Here is a 14,175-nt window from a genome sequence, read left to right on the forward strand (position 1 = left end):
CATAGTTTCAGTAGATCTCACAGAGAACTCCAGATGTGAGAGGCATCACCCCACCAAACCACCAATCCTCTTTCTATTCCTCCAAAGTTAGTTAAAGTCATAATCCAAGCAAACTTTTAAAAATCTCAAAGGTGTGACAAAATAGCATAGTTTGGGTTATGTTTTCTGCATTTTTGTTTGTTTTTTGTTTTCTTGCTCATATAATTGTTCAATACAGGTTTTCTTGATCAGGTAGCTCTTCTTCAAGCCCTCAACCAGGAACCTAGGCTCCTTCTACCTTGTTGCTTACTGTCTTCAAATTCAAATACACAGCTTCTATGTGCAAAGAACAGACATGGAGACCCTACAGAGGAAGCCCTGGGAGTTTTCCAGGGCCTGGAAGGAGCACATCCACATTCTATTGGCAAGAACTCTATTGGTATTCAAATTTAATTGCAAGGGAAGCTGGGAAGTGTAGTTTAGTTATGTGCCAGGAAGAAGGCAAAGCATATTTGAGGAATACACTAGGCATCTCTACCATTTCTTTCTGATTCTGCTCAAAGAAGGCTACAAGAACGCATACAAATGCCAACAGAATTGAGAAGACTTTGCCTGGGCTTTCATGACTGCTCAACTGCACCTGTGAAAGGGAATCTATTCATCTGGCATCTCTACTGGCCTAGAAGGGAGTGAGAAGGCAGGAAAATGGGAGTAGAGAAAAGGAAACATCTGTTATAAATACACAGAGCTGGCCCTCTAATTCCCATTTCTTTTAGCTGAAACAACACACCTCCCAACTCTTTGGATAATTTGCCAGTGTAGAGTAGTAGCACCTATGCTGGGCTAAGAGCCTCATCTTTGATGACTCGCTTTTCCACTCTATGCAGAAGTTCCCACGTCTTCCAAGAGGGGCAAAGACCCAGTGTTATCTATGCTATACATTACACTGGAATTCTTTACAGAGCGCAAATAAGGAAACAAAGTCTCGAAAAATTTAAGAGCTATGGCCAAAGTCGCAATAACTGATTAATGATCTAAGTAAAACTCCAACTCAGATTTTTCAAGTTCTACTGTGGGACCCTTCACTGTATTGCAATAACTCTCATATCAAATGTGAAAGCTTATGGAAGAGTATAAATCACTACCTAAGTGTAAGGTAGAATTGTTCTTGCTGCACATCTATTGTGACAACAAACATTTCTTCCAAAAGGAATGTTTGCAGGCTTCAGCAATCAAATGACAAGAAGTAGGATCATAATAAAAGTAGAATGAACTGGAAATCTTGCCTAGAAGCCCTGAGATAGGTTGGCCCAGTGGTTCTCACCCTACCTGCAGAGGAGCATCACATGGGGGATGTTTTAAAAATGCTGATGCCTAAGCACCACTCCAGATGAGGTAACTCAAAATTTTTGGAGTAGGGCCCAGGCATCAGTATTTTTTTATGTTTCCTAAGCAGTTCTGTCATGCTGGTTCTCAAATTTGGATCTTTACAACAACTTGTTGGAGAGTGAGGGGCCCCTGAAAGGAGATGGAGCCTGAAACAGGAAAGTAAAAGGTTTGAAATAGAAGAAGAGCAGCTAGACAATGATGGGAGCAGACACATAAAACCCCCACAAAAGCAGGACAAGGCTGTGCCTTCATGTGCTCCCTCCTGTTATATCCCACCTGCTGATGTCATTCCTAGAACCATCCGAGACCTGGGTCCTCTTTGGGAGTGTATTATGTAAATTGTTTCTGAGCTGCCATCAACAGCCTGAGTGAAGTTCTTCAGGACAGGAAGCTGGTGCTCAAGAATATTGTTAATTGCAATGAATAGAAGATCAGTTCACAAGGAAAGATAAGAATCTCCCCTGTTAATTGAGTATTTATTATCTAGATCAGTGATGGCGAACCTTTTGAGCTCGGCGTGTCAGCATTTTGAAAAACCCTAACTTAACTCTGGTGCTGTGTCACATGTAGAAATTTTTTGATATTTGCAACCATAGTAAAACAAAGACATATTTTTGATATTTATTTTATATATTTAAATGCCACTTAACAAAGAAAAATCAACCAAAAAAAATGAGTTTGCGTGTCACCTCTGACACGCGTGTCATAGGTTCGCCATCACTGATCTAGGAGCATAAGATAAAGGGTTTCCCATGTATTACCTTGTTTAGCCCCATGACAACACTGTGAAAATGGTACTACGACACCATTTTACAAAAGGGAAAACTGAGCTAAATAGATAACCTGCCTCAAGCCATCCAACCAATAAGCAGTAGAGCTGGTTTCATTTCTAGACTGCCCACTTTCAAAGTCCCTGTAATTAACAAAAAATGGCAGCTAGATGTAAGTACCTACTCATTGTTTTCATCCTACCCACCCTTCAGAGTTAGAATCCTGTAAAAGACAGAGAGGGAAGAAAAGAAAAGTGAGATTAAAAAAAAAAAAAAAAAAAACTTCCAGGGATTACAAAGTCCAAATACTACAGAAATCCATAACATCAGAAAACCAAAGGTAATGTTATAATGGAGTCTCTAAAAAGCCAATTCCAATAATTCTTCTGCTTCACTTATATCCAAAGCAATCAGGCCCTTTAAAAATTTACATACAATGTGGAAGAAGGACATATTATAGAGCCCTAAATATCTTGTTGGTTGCTTTTTTTTTTCTTTCTTTCAAGAAGACAGTGGAAATCATAGACCCAGAACCGACCTTGGCAAAAAAAGACATGCATCGTTTCCAGCTTAGAAAAGTTAAGCTCCATAAAGGAAGGCAAGATATTCTAAGTCCAAGAGGCATTTTTCTTTTCTATAAAAAAAAAAAGTCAAAATATTGGGTTCTTTCTATGGAGAAAAGGGAAAATCTTATGTGTTTGGAGAAAAGTTGACTTGACCAAGACTCAATGTGAAGAGCTTTGTTATTCAGGGATCTCAGGAATTCTATAGTCTACACTCCAACAAACCAAACCAATTATATGTATATTTATTTTAATGAACTATATGTAAGTCAACCAAGGGTGGTAGACAGATTGTAAAAATGGCCTCAATCTTCGCCTTCCCTAGATCTCTGCCCTTGGCTATATGGTAGTGTAGTGTCCGTCTCTTCTCTTGGACTCAGCCTTGTGGTTTGTTTTGGTTCATTAAAAACCAGCAGAGGCGATGTGAGCAGAAGATTGCATGTTTCCACTTAGTCTCTTGTGCTTCTGTTTTACATGAGCCTGTGTTCACTAGATTGCTCAAAGGACAGACATGTGGAGCAGACCCCACTTTTAAGGTCTTGGACAAGTGAGGAGGTCCAGCCAAGATCAGCAAAGTTACCCAAATGAACCAAAACTGATAACAGGTACAGGTGTAAGCTCTACTGAGCCCAGCTCAGATCAGCAGAACCACCCAAGAAAAATCATAGATTTGTGAACAAAAACTGTTCATTTTCATATGCATCTCAGGTTCTGAGGCTGCTTGGTGTGCTGCATTATTGTGGCAAGAGATAACTGATTCATCAAGTAATAAAAATTATATGTGTTGACCATTTTCAGATACTCTACGAATACTACCATCATCATAAATTTTCAATAAAAGGTATCAGGCCAGACCTGAGCCCAGAGGGTCGGAGGGAGACCGCATGGCAGACAGCCGCGTCTCTTGGGACAGACACAGACCCTGACCAGGGTAAGGAGTTCCGCGGGTTTGCTGGCGCCAGGAGATTTGAGATTTGGATTTTGTGATTGCGGAGAACTGAGACTAAAGGGGGCATCCTGAGGAACTGATCAGACCGTGCAGTGCCCATAAGAGAGGAGCGTTTCCCAGACCATGCAGTGCTGGTAAGAGGAGCGTTTCCCAGACCGCAGATCCAAGCAACAGCAGCCCCCTGATCACCGCAGCCTCCTGATCACCACAGCCTCCTGATCACCACACCCTCTGTCTGTGGAACAGCAACTGTACGTGAAGCCTCCCCCCACCAGCCAGAAGAGCCAACACAGCTGTGAACAACACCCACCAGAGGAGCTGCTGCCAACTGGAAAGCAGCTGCTACCGCAACCGTCTGAGCAGCAACCACAACCAAGGAGCCCCTGCCACCCAGGGAGCAGCCACTGAACACCTCAACATCTACATATGTCAGCGAGATCAAACATGGGTAGGCAAAGAAACCCCCAAAGGAAAGAAAAGGAGGACTCGCCAGAAAAGCAGCTAAGTGAGACAGAGATATGCAACATGACGGAAAAAGAATTCAGAATAAGGTTCCTAGAGTACATGCACCACATGTTCAAGAAGCAAGAAGAAACAGATGAAAAACTCAACTACTTATGCAAGAAGCTAGAAGAAACAGATGAAAAAATCAACAACTTAAGTAAGTCCCAAGAAGAAATGAAGAGTGACATAGCTTCAATAAAAAACTCCATTGAAAGTATCAACAGTAGACTGGGAGAAGCGGAGGACCGAATTAGTGAATTAGAAGACAAGGAAGCAAAACACACTCAAACTGTACGGCAAATGGAGAAAAAAATTAAAAGACAGGAGGAGAGCCTAAGGGAGCTTTGGGACAACATGAAACGAAACAACATACGAATAATAGGGGTGCCAGAACAACAGAAAGATGAACATGGATTAGAAAACCTATTCGAAGAAATAATATCAGAAAACTTCCCTGAGGTGGGGAAGAAAAAAGTCACACAAGCCCAGAGAGTCCCAAACAAGGTGAACCCGAAAAGACCCACACCAAGACACATCATAATTACCATGGCAAATGTTCAGGATAAAGAGAGAATCTTACAGGCTGCAAGAGAGAGACGGAAAGTAACATACAAGGGATCTCCCATTAGATTATCAAATGATTTCTCAACAGAAACACATCAGGCCAGAAAAGAATGGACGGAAATCTACAAAGTGATGCAAAGCAAAGGACTGAATCCAAGAATACTCTATCCAGCAAGGCTATCATTCAAAATTGAAGGGGAAATAAGAAGCTTCACAGACAAAAAAGGGCTAAGGGAGTTTATCACCACCAAGCCAGCCATGCAAGAAATGCTAAAGGGACTGGTGTAAAAAGAAGAAATATCAAGCTCAGAAAGAAAACAGCCACACACACACACACAAAAAGAAATGGCTACAAACAAATACCTTTCAATAATAACTTTAAATGTAAATGGACTAAATGCTCCAACCAAAAGACATCGAGTGGCTGAATGGATAAAAAAACATGACCCATACATCTGCTGTCTACAAGAGACCCACCTCATTAGAAGGGACTCACACAGACTGAAAGTGAAGGGATGGAAAAATATCTTTCACGCAAATGGAAAGGAAAAGAAAGCTGGGGTAGCAATACTTATATCTGACAAAGTACATCTCAAAGTGAAGGCCATAACCAGAGATAAGGAAGGCCACTTCATAATACTAAAGGGATCAATACAACAAGAAGATATAACCCTGGTAAACATATATGCACCCAATGCAGGAGCACCCACATACATAAGAAAACTTCTGGAAGATATCAGGGGAGAGATCGACAACAATACAATCATAGTAGGGGACTTTAATACACCACTGACATCACTGGATAAATCCGCTAGACAAAAAGTCAGCAAAGAAACAGCAATCCTAAATGACTCACTAGATCAGATGGACTTAATTGACATCTTCAGAACACTTCACCCCACAGCTGCGGAATATACATTCCTCTCAGGTGCTCATGGGACATATTCAAAAATAGACCACATATTGGGTCACAAGCAAAGTCTCCACAAATTCAAGAAGATTGAAATCATAAAAAGCTTCTTCACAGACCACGATGGCATAATGTTAGAAATAAACTACAATAAAAACAACCCAAAATACTCAAACACTTGGAAGCTGAATAGCATGTTATTAAATATTGATTGGGTTACCGATGACATCAAAGAAGAAATTAAAAACATCCTGGACACTAATGACAATGAAAACACAACAATCCAAAACCTCTGGGACACAATGAAAGCAGTCCTGAGAGGGAAGTTTATAGCTCTACAGGCCTATCTCAAAAAACAAGAAAAAATGGTAGTCAATCATCTAACTCTACAACTCAAAGAATTAGAAAGAGAGCAACAAGAAAACCCCAGAGTGAGCAGAAGGAAGGAGATAATAAAGATTAGAGCAGAAATCAATGAAATAGAGACCAAAAAAACAATACAGAAAATCAATGAAACCAAGAGCTGGTTCTTTGAAAGGATAAACAAGATTGACAAACCCCTAGCCAGGCTCACCAAGAAGCAAAGAGAGAGGTCCCAAATAAACCAAATCAGAAATGATAGAGGCGAAATAACAACAGACCCCACAGAAATACAAATGATTGTTAAACAATACTACGAGCAACTCTACTCCAACAAACTGGACAACCTGGAGGAAATGGACAAATTCCTAGAAAAATACAACATTCCAAAACTCAATCAGGAAGAATCTAAAAACCTCAATAGGCCAATAACTATGGAAGAAATTGAAGCAGTCATCAGAAAGCTTCCAGCAAACAAAAGCCCAGGGCCAGACGGCTTCACAGGGGAGTTCTACCAAACATTCAAGGAAGAACTAAAACCTACCCTCCTCAGACTACTACAAAAAATTCAAGAGGAAGGAACGCTTCCAAGCTCATTCTATGAAGCCAGCATCACCCTAATACCAAAACCAGGTAAAGACATCACAATGAAAGAGAATTACAGGCCAATATCCCTCATGAACATAGATGCCAAAATCCTCAACAAAATCTTAGCAAATCGGATCCAGCAGTACATCAGAAGGATCATACACCATGACCAAGTAGGATTCATCCCAGAGATGCAAGGATGGTACAACATCCGTAAATCAATAAATGTGATACATCACATAAACAAATTGAAAGAAAAAAACCACATGGTCATATCAATTGATGCAGAAAAAGCATTCGACAAAATCCAACACCCATTTTTGATAAAAACTCTCAGAAAGGTGGGAATAGAAGGATCATACCTCAACATAATAAAAGCCATATATGACAGGCCCACTGCCAACATCATACTCAATGGACAAAAACTAACACCATTTCCCCTAAGAACAGGAACAAGACAGGGATGCCCACTCTCACCACTCCTGTTCAACATAGTACTGGAAGTATTAGCCATTGCAATTAGGCAAGAAGAAGGAATAAAAGGCATCCAAATTGGAAAAGAGGAAGTAAAACTGTCCTTATTTGCAGATGACATGATATTATACATACAAAACCCTAGAGTCTCCATCCAAAAGCTACTAGACTTAATACATGAATTTGGCAATGTAGCAGGATACAAAATTAACCCCAAGAAATCTGAGGCATTTCTATACACCAACAGTGAACTTTCAGAAAGGGAGATCAGAAAAACAATCCCATTTACCATCGCACCAAAAAAATTAAGATACCTAGGAATAAACTTAACTAAAGAGGTTAAAGACCTCTACTCAGAAAACTACAGGACGTTGAAAAAAGAGATAGAGGAAGACATAAACAGATGGAAGAACATACCATGTTCTTGGATTGGTAGAATCAACATCATTAAAATGTCCATACTACCCAAAGCAATCTATACATTCAACGCACTTCCCATTAAAATACCAATGGCCTTCTTCAAAGATCTAGAACGAACTCTCCAAAAATTCATCTGGAATAAAAAAAGACCCCGAATAGCTGCAACGATCCTGAGAAAGAACAAAGTAGGTGGGATCTCAATGCCAGATATCAAGCTGTATTACAAAGCCACTGTTCTCAAAACTGCCTGGTACTGGCACAAGAACAGACATATAGATCAGTGGAATAGAATAGAGAGTCCAGAAATTAGCCCGAACCAATATGCTCAATTAATTTTTGACAAAGGAGGCATGAACATACAATGGAGCCAAGATAGTCTCTTCAATAAATGGTGTTGGGAAAATTGGACAGACATATGCAAGAAAATGAAACTAGACCACCAACTTACACCATACACAAGAATAAACTCAAAATGGATAAAGGACTTAAATGTACGACAGGAAACCATAAAAATTCTAGAAGAATACAAAGGCAACAAAATCTCAGACATATGCCAAAACAATTTCTTCACTGATACAGCTCCTAGGGCAGTTGAAACTAAAGAGAAACTGAACAAATGGGACTACATCAAAATAAAAAGCTTCTGCACAGCAAAAGAAACCATCAACAAAACAACAAGAAAACCCACCTCGTGGGAAAACATATTTGCCAACGTCATATCGGATAAGGGCTTAATCTCCAAAATTTATAGGGAACTCATACAACTTAACAAAAAGAAGATAAACAATCCAATCAAAAAATGGGCAAAGGATCTAAATAGACACCTTTCAAAAGAGGACATTCAGAAAGCCAAGAGACATATGAAAACATGCTCAAAGTCACTAATCATCCGAGAGATGCAAATCAAAACAACAATGAGGTACCATCTCACACCTGTCAGAATGGCCATCATCAACAAATCAACAAACGACAAGTGCTGGAGAGGATGTGGAGAAAAAGGAACACTTGTGCACTGCTGGTGGGAATGCAGACTGGTGCAGCCACTATGGAAGGCAGTATGGAGGTTCCTCAAAAAATTGGAAATGGAACTCCCATTTGACCCTGTGATCCCACTACTAGGAATATATCCCAAGAAACCAGAAACACCTATCAGAAAGGATATATGCACCCAGATGTTCATAGCAGCACAATTCACCATAGCTAAGATCTGGAAACAGCCTAAGTGCCCATCAGTAGATGAATGGATTAGAAAATTGTGGTACATCTACACGATGGAATACTATGCTGCTGTTAAAAAGAAGGAACTCCTACCATTTGCAACATCATGGATGGAACTGGAGAGCATTATGCTAAGTGAAACAAGCCAGTCAATGAAGGAAAAATACCACATGATCTCACTCATTCATGGATAATAAAGACCATTACAAACTTTTGAACAATAATAGATACAGAGGCAGAGCTGCCTCAAACTGATTGTCAAACTGCAGTGGGAAGGCCAGAGAGAGTTGGGGGGCAGGAGGGAGGGGAGTAAGAGATCAACCGAAGGACTTGTATGCATGCATATAAGCATAACTAATGGACATAAGACACTGGGGGGTAAGGGAGGGTAGTGGTTTGTCAAGGGCGGGGGGGGGGAAAAAGGATACTTATGTAATACCCTTTGTAATACTTTAAGAGGAAAATAAAAAAAAAAAAAAAAAAAAAAAAAAAAAAAATAAAAGGTATCAATCCAGCACATATACTTTCCCTTAGGCCTAATTCTCTCCCACCTCTTGGATTATTTTAAGAATCAAAAAATTTGCTCCCTGAGTTCTGGCAATTCAGTTTTAACTCATAGCCATACCTACCTGAAGGTAGTATATTCTGTATTATGGGGATTACAGAAGACTTGAGCTTTAATGTACATCTCTTTCTTCTCCATACAACTGGAAGCTGAACTTTTTCAAAGTACCAGGCACAGAGAAGGCACTCAATAAATATTACTTGAATAAATTAATTAATTAAAAATGAAGTTGAAAAGTAAGATTGACATTAAATGAGGGTAAATTCAAAGCTATGTTGGTCTCTTCAGGTTGTAAATGACAGAAACCCCTGGGCTGACACCTGAGATATAGAAGGCATCACTTGTATCAGAGCTGGGGGACATATCTATCTTCTTGGAAAGCAGAGATAATGTCATCTCATGACACTACCATTGCCTTTCCAGAATACCCAGAGTTGCCATGAAATAAGTAGAAATGGTATCTACATTCACATTGCCTAACTCACAAAGCAAACTAAAACACTACTCTTTCAAAAAGTATAGAAAATATAAATAATCAAACATCAAGACATATTTAATATCTATAGTAAATATAACACAGATCAATATTTATTAAAGCACAGAGGCAGGTCCAAGATGGTGGTGGACTAGGTAGATGTTACTGGAATTGCAATGAAAATATAGAGCAAGCAATCTGAATAACCAAATAAATACTAGCTGAAGAGAAGTCTTATAACCAAGGATTTACAAAAGAAACTATATCAAGACTGGTAAGAAGGGCTGAGATGCGAAAAGGGCTGGTCCACTCCCATGGGCAGTAGCTGAGATTCTGGAGGGATATCCCAACCCAGATATCCCAACTGCTGGCTCTCCCCAACCCAGAACACCAGAGCTGGGAAGAGGCACTCACATAACATCTGGCTGTAAAAATCAGTGTGGATCTCTCTGCCAAGGAGAAACGGGAATCTGCTAAGAGGTACAAGCAAACTCTTAAAGAACCAACACACAATCTTGTTCCCAGACACTCATCATGGGCTCTGGTGGAGGGAGGGTGGAGCAGTCTAGAGTTGCATGAGGAGAGTCTGGGGTTTGTGGCTCTGAGGAGAGAGCTGAGGGGATAGTCACCAGGATCCCTGTGCTGAGTCACTCTCCCACACCGTAGACACCATCTTTCTTGGATGGAGCACCCTCCTACATACAGCATCAACGTGGGGGATAGCAAGAGCCCCATCCTCTGGACTCCCTTTCATCCCACCTACACCCTATAAAGAAGTCAGCTGCCTAGGCCAAGGTGTAGTGGTCTGAGCTGATTCAGGAGGTGTCAGTGAATTGTGCAGCTTTTGGAGGGTCATTCCCCCCACTTTCCTGTGAACTTGACTTGTGTCCCCCCTCATGGAAGAGCCACTAGCCCCGTTCTCCTGGCTCCTGGCTGCTACACCCTCCCAACTCTTGGCGGCTCTGCCCTGCCAAGGTCTGGGCAGAAGCTGGGACAGACTGAGTTGTGTGGCTCTGGGGCAGGGTCCACTGCCCTGATCTTTCCCTCAGCCTTACCAGTACTTCTGCCTCATAGGAGATCACAAGCCACATTTTTCAGAATTCAGGTGCCTTGCCTTACTGAGCTCAGGCTCCTCTCAGCAGAATCTGGCACAAAATAAGTTGTGTGGTTCAAGGATGAGGTCCATCTTTCCCTCACATACCGATGCAGAGCCCTCCCTTCATATGGCTAAATCTTGGTCTGTTTGGGTCTGATTAATTCTTTTGGCCTCACCCTGACAACTCCTTGAAGCCCTGCTCCACCACAAAAGTGTGCAAGCACACTGTGGGTGGCAGCTAGACATTTGCTGATTAGCCTCATACCCAACACTGGCACTGAGTTTGAACCTGTATCAATCTGGTGACAACCACTCTTCCCAATCTGGTGACTCACAGAGAGCCTACCTCATGTAACTCAAGTACTGCCAGAGGCTCTTTCAGTGACTGAGCCTAACAGATAGCTGGCAGGTAGAGGTGGAGGTGGATCTTGGAGTACCTTGGGACTTTTGCTGACCTTCCCCCAGGACTGGTGCTGATAAAAGCTAGCCTTGGTGCACAGCTGTGTCCCTGTCACACACTCAGGCCTAGCAGAGGCAGCCACAAACTATGGATTCATTGCTTTGTAGCTTCAAAGAGGTTGCCCATGGCCAATAAGAGGCAGTGTCTGACATTGGCCTGCACCAGAGTCTCTCCCAAAGAGGCCCCAGAACCAATGCATCCAGGGGCCAGCTTCAGATCCTGCTCTGGGAATTGAACCCACAACCTGGATATGTACTCTTCCTGGGAATCGAACCTTTTGGTGTTCAAGATGACACTCCAACCGAGTCATACCAGCCATGGAGATCCATGCTTCTTATCACTTTGAATATTTCATGCCATTCCCTGTGTCCAGAAATGTTTCTGTTGAGAAATCAGCTGATAGTCTATGGGAACTGCCTTGTAGGTAACTAATTATCTTTCACTTGCTGTTTTCAGGATTCTCATTTTGTCTTTAACCATTTGCATTTTAATTATGATGTTTTCTGGTGTGGGCCTTTTTGGGTATATCTTGCTTGGGACTCTCTTTACTTCCTGGATCCAATAAGCTTCACAAGTTTCATATAAAAAGGGATATCTTGGCAGGCACCAGACCACACTGAGGCAAATTCTGCTCCATATGGTCTGCACCTAAACAGCAGTTTGCACAATGTGTTCCAGGTTGATCCTGAAAGTCAGCCAGCCTGGGGGTTGAGCACAGACATGAATGAGCCGATAGCAATCTAGACTCATTTACAATAGGAGGGTCCACATAATCCACAAGGGGACATTCCCAGAGCACCCAGCTCAGGTGGTCAAGGAGACTGCACCACTGGATCCCACAGGACACCTACTATGTAAGGCCAGCCCCACAAAGACTGGAATACATAGCAGATCAACTTGATACATAGCAACAAACACAAAGAGGCAGGAAAAAATGGGAAGACAAAGAAACATGCCCCATGTGAAAGCACTGGAGAAATCTCCAGAAAAAGAGCTAAATAAAATAGAGACAAGCAATTTGTCAGATAAAGAGTTCTAAAAAATGGTAGAAGGATGCTCAAGCTACTTAGTGAGAACTACAATGGCATGAAAAAGGACATAGAAACAATTAAAAAGAACCAGTTGGAAATGAAAAATACAATATCTAAAATTAAGAATACACTGAAATGAATAAACAATAGGTTATAGATAAAGCAAAGGATTGAATCAGCAATTTGGAAGACAAAGTAGAAAAAATGCCCAATCAGAGCAGCAAAAAGGAAAAAGAATTTCTTTTAAAAATTAGTATAGGCCCTGGTCAGTATTACTCAGCAGTTAAAGTGTTGGTCCACACACTTAAGAGTCATGGATTCAACTCCCAGTCAAAGACACATACCTGGTTGCAGGTTCAACTCCTGGCTCCAGTCAGGGTTCATGTGGGAGGCAACCAATTGATATGTCTCTCACATTGATGTTTCTCTCTCTCTCTCTTTCTCTTCCCCCTTCCTCTTTCTCTAAAAATCAGTGGGAAAAATATCCTTGGGTTAAAAATAAATAAATATATTAATTAATTAATTTAAATTAAAAATGAAGATAGTTTAAGGGACATTTGAGACAACATGAAGCATAGCAACACCTGCATCACAGAGGTACCAGAGGAGAAGAGAGAGTTCAGGGAATCGAGAACCTGTGTGAAGAAATAATGACAGAAAACTTCTCCAACTTGTTGAGGGAAAATGACACACTAATCCAGGAAGTAAAGAGAGTCCCAAACAAGATGGACCCAAAAAGGCCCACACCAGAAAACATCATAATTAAAATGCAAATGGTTAAAGACAAGATGAGAATCCTGAAAACAGCAAGAGAAAGACAATTAGTTACCTACAAGGCAGTTCCCATAGCCAGGGGTGGGCAAACTTTTTGACTCGAGGGCCACAATGGGTTCTTAAACTGTACCGGAGGGCCGGAGAAAAGCATGGATGGAGTGTTTGTGTGAACTAATATAAATTCAAAGTAAACATCATTACATAAAAGGGTACGGTCTTTTTTTTTTTTTTTAGTTTTATTCATTTCAAACAGACCGGATCCGGCCCACACCCGTAGTTTGCCCATGGCTGCCATAGACTGTCAGCTGATTTCTCAACAGAAACATCTCTGGACACAGGGATGGGCATGAAATATTCAAAGTGATAAGAAGCATGGATCTCCATGGCTGGTGTGACTCGGTTGGAGTGTCATCCTGTACACCAAAAGGTTCGACTCCCAGGAGGAGCACACACCCACGTTGTGGGTTCAATTCCCAGTCAAGGCACATACGAGAAGGCAACTGATCAATATTTCTCTCTCTCTCTCTCTCTCTCTCTCTCTCTCTCTCTCACACACACACACACACACAAATTAATTAATTTAAAAAAACAGCATGGACCTACAACCAAGACTAATTTACCAAGCAAAGTTATCATTTAAAATAGAAGGAAAAATAAAGAGCCTCCCAGACAATAAAAGTCTACAGGAGTCAATCACCACCAAATCAGTATTACAACAAATGTTAAAGGGTCTCTATAGGCAGAAGGAGGGGAGAGAAGGGGGAAAAAAAGAGAAGAATACAGTTAAAAGAATAAAATGGCAATGAATACATACCTATCAATAATCACTTTAAATTAAGTGACTTAACTACTCCAATCAAAAGACAAAAAGGATAGCTGAATGGATAAGAAAACATAAACCATATATGTATATGCTGTCTACAAGAGACCCATGTCAGAATAAAAGATATACACAGACTAAAAGTAAAAGGATGGAAAAAGATCTTTCATAAAAATGGACATTTTTTTAAAAGCTGGGGTAGCATGCCGAAACCGGTTTGGCTCAGTGGATAGAGCGTCGGCCTGCGGACTGAAAGGTCCCGGGTT

The sequence above is a fragment of the Myotis yumanensis genome, unplaced genomic scaffold (genome assembly GCF_028538775.1).
Source record: "Myotis yumanensis isolate MYYU_CA2020_CCGP unplaced genomic scaffold, mMyoYum1.0.hap1 SCAF_7, whole genome shotgun sequence".
NCBI lineage: Eukaryota > Metazoa > Chordata > Mammalia > Chiroptera > Vespertilionidae > Myotis > Myotis yumanensis.